Consider the following 15,870-nt stretch of genomic DNA (forward strand, 5'->3'; position numbering starts at 1 on the left):
GATGGATCCTTCCCCTGCTTCAGGATAGGGATCACTATGGCCTCTTTCCAGGCAGAGGGGATCTCGCCGGAAATCCATATAGAGTTATACAGACAGAGAAGGGTTTTCTTCGTTTCAGAGGGCAGGTTCTTCAACATTTCATATAATATGCGGTCAGGGCCTGGGGCAGATTGGTTGCAACAGGCGAGTGATGCCTGAAGCTCTGCTAAAGAGAAAGGCAAGTTATAAGGCTCGTTCCCGGTGCTCTTTCGGTCTAGTTTTTGTTTTTCTATTGCTGCTTTGTGTTTTGTAAATTCTGGGGAATAGTGCAATGAACTGGACACATGTTCAAAGTGTGCACCCAGGTGGTTTGCTTGGTCTTCCAAGCTGTCGCCCTGTGTGTTTACCAAAGGGACTGAATATGTTTGTCGTCCTCTCACCTTGTTAACCCTGTTCCATACTTTGGCCTCATCTGTATACGAGTGTATACCTGATAAAAACTTCTGCCAGCTCTCTCTTCTGGCCTGTCGGCGCGTTCTCCTGCCTTCGGACTTTACCTTCTTAAAATTGATAAGATTCTCCGCAGTAGGAGAATCGCGTAGCAACCCCCACGCTTTGTTCTGTTTTCTACGAACGTTCCTACATTCGTCGTTCCACCATGGGACACGTCGTTTGCATGCCGCACCACTCATTTTGGATATGCATTTAGAAGCGGCATCAATTATGAAGGAAGTAAAATATTCCACAGCACCATCAGTTCCTAACGAAGACATGTTGGCCCAGGAGATGCTACTAGTAAGATTTCGAAATTTCTCCCAATCGGCTGTGTCAATCTTCCATCGAGGGGCTTGTGGTGACGGCTCAGTTTTGGTTGTTCGCAGTAGTATTGGGAAGTGATCGCTCCCGTACGGATTTTTGGTAACTTCCCATTTAAGTTCAGATAATAGAGACGGGGAAGCTATGCTAAGATCAATAGAAGAAGAGGTTCTGTTTGCGAGACAGTAAAATGTAGGTTCCTTCTTGTTTAGGAGACACGCGCCAGAGGAGAAAAGAAATTGTTCAACAAGACGACCTCGCGCATCGATACGAGAGTCGCCCCACAGACTACTGTGCGCATTGAAATCGCCAAGAACAAGATAGGGTTCTGGCAATTCATCTATAAGGGACTGAAATTCATGTTTATGTAAGTGGTAATGGGGGGGTATGTAAAGTGAGCAGATGGTTGTGTTGTGTTGTGTTGTGTTTAATGGCGCATAAGCAACTAAGGCTATCATGCGCCAACCACAAGGTAAAGTTTCTTTTCGACAGTTGGGTCACCTGATCAACACTCCTTGTCTAGGCAAGGAGCCCCAGGATCCCAACAAATTAAAAAAACCTCAGTCTTCTTCTCGGAGAAGAGAAGGTGAATGAGGTGTATCATAATGTGAAATGAAGCGCAGGGTCAGATTCATAGTTTTTCGAGGACACCTGCTTCCCTTAAGAAGCTAAAAACGTATGCCATATTTACTAGTGCGTCTTCACCTAAAATTAATGATGGATGAAAAGGAATGTGTTCATTGTAAAACAAAGTAAAATATTTTTTTCTCAGTGTTTCGAGTTTCGTGCATGATATTAATATGTGAATTACGGTAAGTTCATCTCCGCATTTTTCACAAACAGGCTTGTCTTGTTTTGTTAGTAGGAAATTTTGAGTAAGATGCGTGTGTCCAATGCGGAGGCGACATAATATGACTTCGATGAAGCGTTTTTGGTGTGAGCATGACTTCCATTCTTCTATGTTAGGTTTTACTAGATGTAGTTTATTGTTTACTTCTTTTTTCCATGTAGACTGCCATTTATTTCGCAGTTTATGGAACACTAATTTCATGGAATCTTTGTACGGAATTCTCACATTTATGATTTCTTTATGCCGCGCTTTCGCAGCACATTCATCTGCTTTCTCATTGCCACTGATTCCGACGTGGCTCGGCACCCAACAAAATTTTATGTTGTGTCCTTGGCTTGTGGCTCTTCTTAGGTTATGTAGGATGTTGCCGATTAATGGTGTAATTGCATTTCTAGGCTGAAGTGCTGTGAGTACACTTAGTGAGTCTGTGTAAATGATGCTGTTCTCAATGTTCTCATTTATTATTTTTTCTACAGCCACAGAGACTGCGTAACACTCGGCAGTGAAAATGGATGCACACTGAGGTAGGCGTACAGTTTTTTCCCAATTGCCTTGTATCACGGCACTTCCAACGTAGCCTGCTGTTTTCGAACCATCGGTATAATATGCTGAGTGTTCCGCGTATTTTTCCTTTACTGCTAAATATTCTTGTAATATATGTTCATGCGGTGTTTGTTTTTTCTGAAATTGCGTTAATGTGAAGTCGCACACAGAGGGCAGGCGATACCAAGGCGGGAGTGGATCGGGATTCTGGGCTATATGAGGCAATGTGTCCATTATATCCAATTCTTGGCATCTCTCTTCAAAGCGGAGAAGGAGTGGTCTTATTGCATGGGGTTTGTTGGTAAACAGTGTTCGCGATGGGCACCTTGTAACTATTTGGTAACAGATATGTTTTGGCAGTGAACGGATTTTTAGAATGTATGAGCATGTGAGCATAGTTCTTCTGTCTGAAAGTGGTGGCTCATTGGTTTCTACATACAGACTGTTTATGGGCGAGGTCTTGTATGCACCAGTTGAAAGACGTAAACCTAAGTTATGTACTGGGTCCAGGCGGTTCAAGTATGACTTCCTTGCTGAACCATACACTATGGAACCATAGTCTAAGCGGGAGCGTATAACGGAGCGATAAATTTGTAGAAGGCATAGCCTATCAGAACCCCAGTGTTTGTGTGAAAGGACTTTAAGTATGTTCAGGGATCGAGATGCTTTCTTTTTAAGCGCGTTTATGTGCGGAAGGAAAGTGAGTTTTTTGTCAAAAGTTATACCGAGAAATTTGTGCTCATTTTGGACAGGTAATTCAGTTTCGTTCAGGTGTAGGGTGGGGTCTGTCTGTAAGCCTCGTTTGAGTGAGAAAAGAATAGCCACTGTTTTCTGTGGAGAAAAGCGGAACCCATTTCTGTCTGCCCATGTTGCCAGTTTATTTATTGTTAACTGTACTTGTCTTTCGCATGTTGATATGTTGGAGGACGTGCAGGCTATCTGAAGATCGTCGACGTAGACTGAATACATAATGGATCTTGGGATAATTTTGCTAATAGAGTTCATTTTTACAACAAAGAGTGTTGTGCTTAAAATACATCCCTGGGGTACTCCGTTTTCCTGAATGAAATTCTTTGAAAGGGTGGAGCCTAGGCGTACATGGAACGAGCGATTAGATAGGAAGTCTTTTAAGCAGTTCAGCATCCTGCCGCGGATGCCAAGCTCAGCCAGGTCTTTGAGAATCCCAAACCTCCAGGTTGTGTCATATGCCTTCTCTAAATCGAAAAAGACAGCAAGACAGTGTTGTTTGTGTATAAAAGCTTCTCGAACTGTATTTTCAAATCGAACAAGATGGTCAGTTGTGGAGCATGCCTTTTTAAAACCACATTGATGAATGTCGAGAAGTTCGCGAATTTCTAGCACAAAGGTTAGTCTAATATTCAAGACACTTTCAAATGTCTTTGCAAGACAGCTGGTGAGGGCTATGGGCCTATAACTACTCGGGGAAGTTGGTGGTTTTCCGGGTTTCAAAAATGGAATGATAATGGCTTTCTTCCAGGCTTCAGGTATATTCCCCGTCACCCAAACTTTGTTAAAAAGTCCTAAAAGGGCCTCTACGGCAGGTTCGGAGAGATGAGCTAACATTTGATAATGTATCTCATCCGGACCTGGTGCAGTCTGTTTACCAGCGGACAGTACTCTCTGGATTTCATGAACTGTAATTAAAGTATTGTATGGCTCATTTGTGCTGCCATTTACCGGCAGTCTTTGTTTCTCAGCGGTATTTCTGAATTTTAAAAATGATTCTGTATAGTGTGATGAACTGGAAACTGCCGAGAAGTATTCCCCCAAAATGTCTGCCTGTTCTTCAATACTTGTCTGTATACCTGGGGCTGTGAGGAGGGGAATTGTGAATGGGGAGTAGCTGCCATTTAGGTTTCGAACCTTCTCCCACATTTGTTTTGATGTAGTTGAGCTGTTTATGGAAGACACGTAGCTTTGCCACGAAGATTTTTCGGCATTGCGGCGGATGTATCGGGCTTTTGCTCTTGCTTTTTTAAAACTGATAAAATTTTCCGCCGTTGGGTATCTACGAAAAGTCCCCCAGGATTTGTTTTGTTTCTTTTTCGCTTCTCTACATTCGTGCGTATACCAAATTTTGTGGTTTTGTTTTACTACTCCAGAGGATTGAGGGATAGCTAGGCGCGCTGCGGCAATAATACAGTTAGTGAAAGCTTCATTAAGTTCGTCTATACTCAGATTATTCGAATTTATTTTTTCTAGGCTGGCCTTTTCTCGAAACAGTGCCCAGTCGGCTAAACGGAGCATCCACCGTCGTGGTTTCGTCTGGATTACTTCCGGTGAAGATGTTAGGCTGATTAGTACAGGTAGGTGATCGCTTCCATATGGGTTGTCTAGGACATCCCACTTAAGATCGGTAAAAATTGAGGGTGAACTAAACGATAAATCAATACAGCTCATTTTTCCTGAGCTAGGTGAACAATACGTTGGTTTTCCCGTGTTTAGTAGACAGAGGTTATTACTCAGTATAAGATCCTCAATAACTTGGCCTCTTGTATCGGTTTTGTCACTGCCCCAAAAGCTGGAGTGTGCATTAAAATCTCCGACTATCAAATATGGCTTCGGTAACTGTTCTAAAAGGTCTTCCAATTCATGCATAGTTATTCCAAGATGTGGCTCCAGGTATACACAGCATACTGTAATTGTTTTGAATGTGTGCAGGATGGCTGCCACAGCTTCTAATCTGGTTTTAAGCTGATGTTCTCGAGCTGCGACCCCATTTTTAACTATAATAGCAACGCCACCCGAGAGCCTGCTTGCCTGCTCTCGGTCGCGGCGGAAGACTTTATAGTTTTTAAGTATGTTTTCGTGTTTAGGACCTAAGTTTGTTTCTTGTAGACACAAGGCTACGGGTGAGTGTGTGGCTAGTATGTCTTTTATATCATTTAGGTTATGTAAAAGTCCCCTGCAATTCCAGTGTATGAAAGCCATCTTGTAATTATATGTGTCGAGTAAAAGAAGACTTAGGTAGTGTTTTTAGGCCCCGTGATTCGGGGCTTCTCTCTTTTGTGGCGTTCTAGGGAGCCCCGCCGTTCATTCGACGTCGACGGCACAGGGCTGCCTTGACTTGTGTCCATTGTATCCTCAGATACGCTGGACGTCCGTGCTGGACGCACGGGTGTGTTCGAGCTGGGCCTCGCCGTGTGGAGAGAGGCCTTGAGGCTTGCTGACCTGGGGGTCTGCACAGCCTGCTTTTGATGGGGTGGCGCAGCGCTAGCTGCTTCCACCGAAGGCGCTGGAGGCTCTGCCCCGGCCTCACTGCGTGTGACCTGGGCAGGCCCTGGGAGCCGCCGTGCTGCCGCGCCATTTTGCAGCACAACGGAATAACTTTTTTTCTGCACCAACGAAAGTCGCTTCCGCGCTTCTCTGAAAGTGATATTTTCTTTTACTTTGAGTGTGATGATCTCTTTCTCTTGTTTCCATGTTGGGCAAGCACGCGAGTAAGCAGGATGACTGCCCTCGCAGTTTACACAGAGGTGTGGTTGAACTTCACAATTGTCTGAGGGGTGGTCATGGGAAGCACACTTAGCGCATGTGGTTTGGCCCCGGCAGCTCTGTGAGCGGTGGCCATACCTTTGGCATTTGAAGCAGCGTCGCGGGTTGGGGATGTATGGTCGAAGTTTCAGTTTGGAGTAGCCTACCTCCACAGAGTCAGGCAGTATGCTCAATGCGAATGTTAGGACGAAGTGCTTTGTTTCGATTTCCTTGCCTTCCCGTCTGATTTTTATTCTGTACACATTTGTGACATGTTGTTCTTTGAGTCAGTTTAGGAGTTCTTCTTCGGTCACATACTTTAGGTCATCGTCAGAAATGACGCCACGAACAGTATTCAGTGATCGGTGGGCGCTGATAGCTATAGGAATGTCCCCAAAGGCTGTTACTCCTGAAAGCTTCTCGTATTGATGCTGGTACAACACCTCCAAAAGAAGGTCCCCATTTGCTAACTTCTTTATTTTATATCCTTGTCCTATGGCGTCAATTAGGGTTCTTGTGACATTGAAAGGAGAGACATGTCGTGCAGTAATTTCTGAGTGCTCACTATGGATTACGTGGAATCTGGGGAAGTTGGTTTTGTTCTTCGTGAAGAACTGAGCAGTGACATCGGTGCGCCCCCTTTTGTGCGGAGGGCGATCAGTTGAAGAAAAAGAACTAGCCATAAAAATTATGCCTTTTCGGCCACGGTACCAGCCACCCACCACGGAGCCCAACGAGGGGACGCGTCGAGAACTTGCAAGTCCTGCCCACGCCAGCTGTATACCGCAACTATAACCCAATATGGCGTAACTCAGGGTAGTTAGCCACACAAGGTTAACCCTAGCCGCCAGGAAAAAGAACTAAGAAGAGAGGAGGAGACAGGAGAGTTGAGGGAAAGAGGATAGGAAAGTGAAAGGTGGAGAGGAGGACAGGAAAAGGCGACTGCCGGTTTCCCCTGGGTGGGTCAGCCCAGGGGTGCCGTCTATGTGAAGCAGAGGCCGAAGAGGTGTGTTGCCTCCGCCGGGGGGCCTTAAAGGTCCGAACATCCGGCATCGGCTCAACCCCCAGGATCCCCCTTTCCCCAGACACGGCTAAGCCGCGCAAGGCTACACGCGGGAGGGTCCAACCCCCATGTGCTCGGGTAGAAGGTTGGAGTGAGGAGGACAGGAAAAAGCGACTGCCGATTTCCCCCGGGTGGGTCAGTCCGGGGGTGCCGTCTACGTGAAGCCGAGGCCGAAGAGGTGTGTTGCTTCCGCCGGGGGGCCATAAAGGTCCGAACACCCGGCATCAGCTCAACCCCCAGGATCCCCTTTTCCCCGGACACGGCTAAGCCGCGCACGGCTACACGCGGGAGGGACCAACCCTCGTGTGCTCGGGTCCGTGGTGTCGCAACACACCAAACGCCTGCTGACGCAGACGCCCCTGCGGGGTCGTCATCGCAAATACTGTTCCGTAGCAATACAGTGGAAAAGAACGAGAATATCCACATATAATGACTAGTTATGTAATTTCTACATCGATGTTATGACGCATTAGCTGGGACGAATGCTAATCTGCACTTCAATAGCAATATAAAAACCTCCAGTGGGGCTGCTGTCGATGGATGTAAATAGTGCCTCCGACAGTCTCAAGTTAGGTTCGATCATGATCTGGTACTGTAAGGCTTGAATCTCGGTTATGGAAGTCGGTCTGCATGGCGTGGACGCTGGTCGAGTTGCTTGCTAGCAGAGCCACTTACGCATATCAATGCACAATCAAAGTACGACCAATATAATCGGCCGGAACGTTAGTTGATACCAACCTGAAGAAGGTTGAGCTTGTTTCGAATGTATGGGGTTGACTAGTTGCTCATAAAGTTAGCTGAGGCACCACAAAACCAAAATGTAGCCACAGGTGGCCAGTCTGATGTGTATGATTCTGATTATATCAAAGCAGTCGAGGGTTTCTTATTCGTATGCGTGCTAAATTTGATAAAGAAAGACTAGAACAAGTTGGGACACAAGCGGCGTGCGATTTCTTTTGCCGCCCAATAAATTGTTTGGCACGTTGTTAAACTGCTGTTGAAATCGCAAGAAGGAAAAGCCCAGTTTAGAAGTTCTTTGACACTTTGTTACCCTCGGTTTTTTTCCTTCTTTTTACAAGTTCTTAACATCTCGCATGATGTCCTCTGTTTAACTCTCATTTCTGATAATAATCAGTTAGAAAGCCCATATATATTTGAAGTTCACTTTTATGTAGACAGATACAAATGAAGCCGATTAACATGTTTCGCGTATGCAAATGCTGAAAGTCTGAGTGGCGCACAGAATATATTTCTTTTACTCTAGACATGGTTAGCAGGTCTTCACACATGGGCATAAATGGCGCGCTTTCATTTTAACGCAACTACCGGTATGGACACATGTTTCATGTCACACTGAGGCTAACGCTATACGACTCTGTTAGTGGCGATGACAACTGTTTGTGAGTAATGTGGCAAGCAGTTTTGCATTACATTTTCCAAATTTATGCCACTTTTTTTTCAGATACGTTTTTTTTTAAATCTAATCGTCAAGGAAACTGAGATCGAGGCGGGAGACTAGATCGTCCCAGTCGACACCATCTTCGTCCTTGAGGCAAGCAGAAAACCGGGCACCATCGGCTCGGGATCCATTGCCTTGACTGCGTGCAGCTGGCATGCTGTCTTGGATCTGGTCACGGTGATCGCTTCTTCCTTGGCCTGGAGGCTTCGAGTAGAAATCCAAGTTGGAAACAGGTTGACCATCAACGGCGCCGCTCTGCTCGGGCAGCGCAGGCAACGCATAGAGATACAGGCTTCTGGCCCAAGTTGTAGCCGCGCCAGCACCTGCACAAAATTGGGAATAGTGCAGAAATATAACTAAGGGGGGTGCTCTTCTCCCAGACTATATGTACCCATACAGAGAAGTGCTTACATTTAAGTTCACGAGCTGGAGCTGCATTTTGAGTGATTGCGAGCACATTCGATTATACCTAAGTTTGACAAAGCAGGTGCCATGGAAGTTCTTACGTGAATCTGCCCCTCACCTGGGACGTTCTACAGAAAATGACCGTTGTGCTGCAAAAAGCAATGTTAAGCGCTGAGTACCTCCGGAAATAAGATCAAACGAAATTTTCGAAGGCAATAATGCACGGTGTCGTGTTAACCCACTCGCAGCGGTCGTTCTCGCCTATTCTGTCATATCGGAGCTCGGAGAGCCCACGTGATGTACGAGGGGAAGTCAGAAAGCAAAGGGACTTTTGAGAAAAGCTACATTTATTCTAATGAGAGCAAACTGAAACATACATTATTTTTCTACATAACCTCCCTGCACTTCAACGCACTTTGCCCAACGTTTCACAAGCTTTTTGATCCAGTCGGAAAACGTTTTTGGGTTGCACCTGTAACAAATTTTGCACCGCATCAATGATTTCTGCATCTGTTGCAAATCTTCGTGCCCTGAGCGCTTCCTTCAATGGTCCAAACATATGAAAATCGCTTGGAGCCAGGACTGGACTGTATGGCAGGTGTTCCAGCAATTCGAATCGCAACTCCTTTACCGTTACGGCCGTCCTTTTGGCAGAATGCGACCGAGCGTTATCTTGCAGTAGGATATCTTTTCGCAGTTTTCCACTACGTTTGGATCTGGTTGCGGGTTTCAGTTTAGTTCGCAGCGCATGACAATAGTTCTCACTGTTCACAGCTTTGTCTTTTGGGGTGAAATGGGAAGTCAAAGTAAAGTGAAACGTGAGCTCAATGGCAGTTCGCAGCAACTGCTGTAGTCTAGGACGGCAAGCAAATGAACGTGATTTGCACAATCGAACGCTTTCTCTAGACGGATCACCAATATTGCTACCCCTGTTTGTGCGATGTCGCAGCACTCAAGGACTCGCCGTATCTTATGTATATCACCCGCAATGGGCCATCGCATAATCCCACATGTTGGGCGAGTCGCCGTGGTAGTACTTTCATCAATATTTTATACTCCCAATACGTCAGAGACATGGACCTCTATGAGAAAGCCAATTTGAACTATATCTTTTTTTCTGTTACCTTCTAGGCATCAGGACATTATGTGCTTCACCAAACGACTGGAGAAAGGCTTCGGTCTACTTCCTGGGATTCGTTAAAGACTACTGTAAGCACCCGAGATAATTCTGTTTGAAAGGTCTTCTACCACGAAGCATTGAGTTCATCGGGCTCTGGCGACTTGCTGAGGTTAAATTTATCTCTGGCGTTTTCTAGTTCCATTTCTGACATTGGCGATTTTAATCCTACTTTTGCGCTGTTGTACTGCCGATCCAGACGTTCTTAAAAATACCAGCCGTGGGGGCGTAGTGGCTCTCGCGTGGCACTGCTAAGCCCGAGGGCGCGGAATCGAATCCCGACCGCGACGGCCGCATTTTGATGGGAGCTAAATGCAAAAACGCCCTTGTACCATGCCACGATTTGGTGCACGTTAAGGAACCCCAGGTGGTCAAAATTAAACCGGAGTCCCACACTACGTCATACCCCATAATCATAGTTTGGTGCTGTCACGTAAAAGTCCAGACTTTCCTTTTCTTTATAACATCTACATCAACGGACTATATATATCAAGCGCCTCAGTGTCGTGAAAACGCGCCTGGGCTGCTGTTTTTGTCAGGCATTATACCCCTTTTATTTTATTACCGTCGATATAGTTCCGCCGGACGTGTCGTTTTCTTTTTTTTTTTTTTCACGTCCGAATGCACGTTTTAAACGATTTTCAGATCAAGCCTCTTTTCTGGCTCGCACGAGCGCTCTGCGACAAACGCTCCTCATCATGGATAAAATACTAGCTTTTCTTTGATATTGGGCAGACCTTCGGCATGCGCTCCTGGTTTCTCGCATTTAATTGCTGTCAGCGTTTCAAGTCGCTATTATTATTGCGATAGCAATTATATGGACACTCAAAAGCAGATTTCTGCCGTCGGCGTCGCCGTCGCCGTCGCCGTCGCCGTCGCCGTGAGGTTCCGTATGACGTCATTTGGAGATGAAATCGTCGCCGCGCGCCGAACGCTGTATGTGCGAGTGAAAGGGCGCGAGGGGCGCGTCTTTCACGGGGAGTGAACGCACGGCGGAGAACAAACGCGCGTTCTGCGCCGTGCTCGCTTAAGGGCTGCAGAATTAGGCGTCTCGTTTCTCCTTTACAATCACCATATATGTAGAGCAAACGCGCCTTCTTCAGACGCGCGAGAGGCCGTGGGGGAGGGGGAAGGAAGGGACGCGACGTTTAGCTGCGGCACCAAGTGCCTATTTATATGAGAGGCTCCAGCAACAGTCACCAACGCCGCACGCATTTTGAGCTAACGCGGGCAAAACGCCGATGGCGTCGACAACAGTTCTGCGTGTTGTTGCTACCAAAGCCGCTCACCTTACTTCGTATGACATTGCTGTGTTGCTATCGCATTCATTGCTTCGCCCTTAGGGCGAAACTGTGACATTTTTAGGCTCCTTTTCTTCATTTTTATTGTGATAAACGAAAGCTAGTGGCGCATTTACGCCATCGCCGTTGTCGTGCTGTTCTACTATTGACGGCGCATGCGCGGCCAGCGCGTGGAGGCCTGCGCAGACGCGGAGTGCGTTTCGCTCACAAAAGCATGAAGCCAAGTGAACACACCGTCACGCTCCGCTCAGTCAATTCTACCGGAGCCAGGAAAGCATTCTAGGTTGCACTCCTGGCATGACCACTTTGTCACACACATAAGCATTCCTGTTAAACAGCTGTATGCATACCAAGCCGTGGTGCATACACTGCAGTCTGAGCGGAAGGTAGCGTAAACGTCAAGCTAAGTTTATGCAATCATGTGGGTGCACGCTGAGAAAGGCCAACGGTTTTATTTCGGTCTCATCTTGTCCAACATCTATAGTCCATATAACAAGTCATTTGCAGCCCTGTAGAAGCCGCCGGACTCTTTCGCCAATAGGAAAGTCGAATGGCCCTTCAGAGGTGTTCATCCGCGCCGCATCGTCTGCATAACGGCTGCTGAATTCGCGGTATACGGCGTGCATACGCAAAGGTACAAACATGACACGTATAGCTGTAAGGGATGATGTACCAAACAAAAACAAAACTCTAATCTTGTCACTCGACAGTTACGCCCGGAACTATATTCCGCTGCGCAAGGATATTGCCTGTGTACGCCTCGTACCTTCATCACCGCTGCAAACGACTTGCGAGATAGAGCATAGGTGTGATGCTTGAAACGCCGCTGGCACACTCCCACCGTGCACGCTCCACGTCAGCTAAGCGTTCTGAGACGCCTTCAACGCAACGCTAAACATTTGCTACCGTTTTAAATGCTTCGCGTTTGGACGGAACTGGTATTTTTTTATTGCGATAGCAATTATATGGACACTCAAAAGCAGATTTCTGCCGTCGGCGTCGCCGTCGCCGTAGCCGTCGCCGTAGCCGTCGCCGTCGCCGTCGCCGTGAGGTTCCGTATGACGTCATTTGGAGAAGAAATCGTCGCCGCGCACCGAACGCTGTATGTGCGAGTGAAAGGGGCGAGGGGCGCGTCTTTCATGGGGAGTGAACGCACGGCGGAGAACAAACGCGCGTTCCGCGCCGTGCTCGCTTAAGGGCTGCAGAAGTAGGCGTCTCTTTTCTCCTTTACAATCACCATATATGTAGAGCAAACGCACCTTCTTCCGATGCGCGAGAAGCCGTGGGGGAGGGGGAGGGAAGGGAGGCGACGTTTAGCTGCGGCACCAAGTGCCTATTTATATCACAGGCTCCGGCAACAGTCACCAACGCCGCACGCATTTTGAGCGAACGCGGGCAAAACGCCGATGGCGTCGACAACAGTTCTGCGTGTTGCCGATGCTGCTGCATGTCCAAGTTTATACAGCTGATAAAGCTAATATCATTACTCCGTATAGCTTTCTACAAGTTTGCTATCGCAATTGATGCTTCGCTTTTCAGGTGAAACTGCGACCACTTTTTTAACACGAAATTGTTTTATCCCTGGTTTCACTACTGATTTCCGGCAACGGATGTAACGGATGTGATAGTCACCATCTAGGAGCGGTGAAGCGCCTGCAGTTCAGTGTCTCCGGGGGATGTTTGCCGGTCGCGAGTCGTTCGACAACTCTGACTAGGTGTTACGTCAATTACTTCAGCTACCACAAGGACTTGTCATGGTCGTCGACGTCGGTCGTCAAGCTGGAGGAGATGCGCCACTTGTCTATTGGTATTGAGTCGGCATGGCACCGTTCGATGTGAGCGCACCCACGCTGACGTCATTGTGCACATTTCTGCTATTACAATTCTGCATTCTTCACGTGCAATAAACATGCGGCAGCTTCAGTGAAGACATATTTCACTTACGGTTGATCCCTGTTTCATAGCAATCGGTAGAACACGAAATTTTATTGAGATAGCAATTATATGGACACTCAAAGAGGATTTCTGCCGTCGCCGTCGCCGTCAGGTTCCATATGACGTCAACGGCGATGAAATCGTCGCCGCGCGCCGGACGCTGTATGTGCGAGTGAAAGGCCGCGAGGGACGCGCGCTTTCACGGGGAGCGAACGCACGGCGGAGAACAAACGCGCGTTCTGCGCCGTGCTCCCTGAAGAGTTGCAGAATTAAGCCTATCTTTCCTCCTTTACAATCACACAGAGCAAACACGACTTCTCACGTCGCGCGAAAGGCCTTGGGGGGACGGGAGGGGAGGCGACGTTTAGCTGCGGCACCAAATGCGCATTTATATAAAACGTTGCGAGGCGAGAAGGTGGTAAAGCCTTCCGACGCTGCTCGACGAGTTCCCCGTTCTGATCTCGTCTAAAACCTCCGAGCCGCCCCCAGAGGCCCTGCCAACAGTCACCAACGCCGCGCGCGTTCGGTGCGAACGCGGGCAAAACAACAACGGCGTCGACAATAGTTCTGCGCGTTGCTGGTGCTGCTGCATGTCCAAGTTTATACAGCTTATAAAACTACTATATTTACTCCGTATATCTCCCTACTAAGTTGCTATCGCAATTGATGCTTCGATTTTCGGGTGAAACTGCGACATTTTTTATTTATACATTCAAATGTAGCATCTTTCGCTTTTATTCTTCATTGCTTGAAAATTTTCCCTTGGTTCACCTATTTTTCCCATACTATCCTCATGGATTTTCTCATATTTCGCTCATCACTGCTACGTTGAATGATTCTTCACTTCTTATATCACGTATATAATTGTTCGTAGGAAGTTCCAATGAAGAAGAATTGCTGTTTTTCTTTGAGGTATCTGACATTTTACGGGAAAGTGATCGGAAAATGTAACGGGCATAACAGTGACCTTTTGCAATCGTGTGCATTGACAATTAGAGTAGGTAGGTATGCGGACATGTCTGGCGCCCTCGACGTGTCCAAACAACTTCTGCAAAACAAACGAGCCCACCGCGAATAGTGTGGGAGCACGATTGAAAAATTAGATCGCAGGACCCCCCCGCTCTCAGCCCCCTAGCTGCAGCACAAGCATGCAAACTTTCTAATGCATGAATAAATGTAACTTGTGTATGTGGGGAGCTCCTTTCGGTACCCTAGTGGCCATACATCGTCTGCAGCACGCACAAAACGTTTCATGTACCCCCCTGCGTCTGCGTCTCTGATACACCCATCCCGATATTTTCCTAGAAGCCATTCCTGGCTCACATTTAATGTGCCGTATCTATCTTATCTAAATGGTGCTTCAGGAGGAATGTTCACAATATGGAGCCGGTGGATTGGGAGTACGGTGCTTACCCTGATAAGCGCCTTCGGACTCGCCGCACTGCAAAAACGGCTTGACGACAGCCCTCTTGTTCCTGGTGCGCCTTGGCACTGCCCTGACGCAGTTGCGTCTGCGGGGTGACTTAGTAGGCGATCCCTCCATGCTGCACGCGCAAGCTGTGTCTCCTTGGCTTGTCTACTTGACTTGCAGGGGTCTTTTAACTGCTAAACCGACGCGATGGCGTTCTGCGCACGAGACGTCGCTAGCCTTCCAGAGGAAACACCACTGGCGTTCCGCGAACGAGTTCACTGAAAGACTATGCTGTTCCATGCAGGAGAGGCTGTCAGCGTCCAAGTATGGTCCAAGTTTCGACGCGCGTTCCAAGGGACGCTTCCAGCGGCCCGGTCCCAGACAGCCGCCGGTGCAGAAGTTCCTATTACTGGACGGCTTCGCCTTTCGCTGAGTCGTGTGTTGCCTTGGCAGGTTATGAAGAAGTTTCCAGTGGTCTATCCTCAGTGGCACTATATATGTAACACAAGAGCAGAATCTTCGCACGTGCGATCACGTGCGCGTAGCTTTGGCAGGGCTGCATGCCACAGAACGTTGTTGTGGTCGTCTGCTATAGTATGCCTTCGCTTGCTGAAAGTTGAGGACTCGCATTCCAATCCACTTGTGACCGCATCTCCGCTACCTACCTTGGCCACGTCATTTGTCTCGGTCACGTCGATGATGCGCACCGTTGAGTCCTCGCTCTCCGATGATCTTATCACCGCGGATCAACGGGTGCCTTAGGAGTCGACGTATCCGAAAAGCCAGTAGCATGAGCATCTCGGCACCTTACACTCGCCACGGACATGTCTTGAACCATGGCAGCGCCTTCAAGTCAGTCAACCGCTTCGTCACATTCGGACTGCTTAGGGTCATGGCCCATACGTGTGATTTATCTGGTCGGCGTCCGAAGCCACAATGTTAGGGAGCAGCCGTTCACTGTGTTAAGAGCACCACAAAAATTTCAGCGTTACAGGTTCACGCACGAAAATCTCCGTGCAAGAATACTGCTTTCAGAGCTTGGCAAATCTGGCAAGATAATTTGAAGATCTTCGACTATTAAAGCCTCTATAATGTTACCGCGGTCACAAAGGCATGTCTTCGCTGCTTCCTTGGAGCCCATTATACCTGCGACCGACGCGTGTGGCAGCTGATGAAGGCAGAGAGAGAGAGAATGATTGCGACGAGAAAGCGGCGCTATTTTCTGCAACCCTTTAGAAACCACGGCTTACCGCCTGAAAATATGTTGGGTCATAACTCAAGGAGGTTTAAAGCCACCTTGCCACAACCGTCGTTATATTTAATGAGAGACGGCTGGCGCCTGGGTTGTCACATATAGCGTTCGTGTGCGCCAGTTTCCATTCGTCCACCACTTACGACTGTCTTTCGCTGTGCCGCGTCGCCTACCAGCAAGTTCA

Source organism: Dermacentor silvarum, chromosome 3, assembly GCF_013339745.2.
Source record: "Dermacentor silvarum isolate Dsil-2018 chromosome 3, BIME_Dsil_1.4, whole genome shotgun sequence".
NCBI lineage: Eukaryota > Metazoa > Arthropoda > Arachnida > Ixodida > Ixodidae > Dermacentor > Dermacentor silvarum.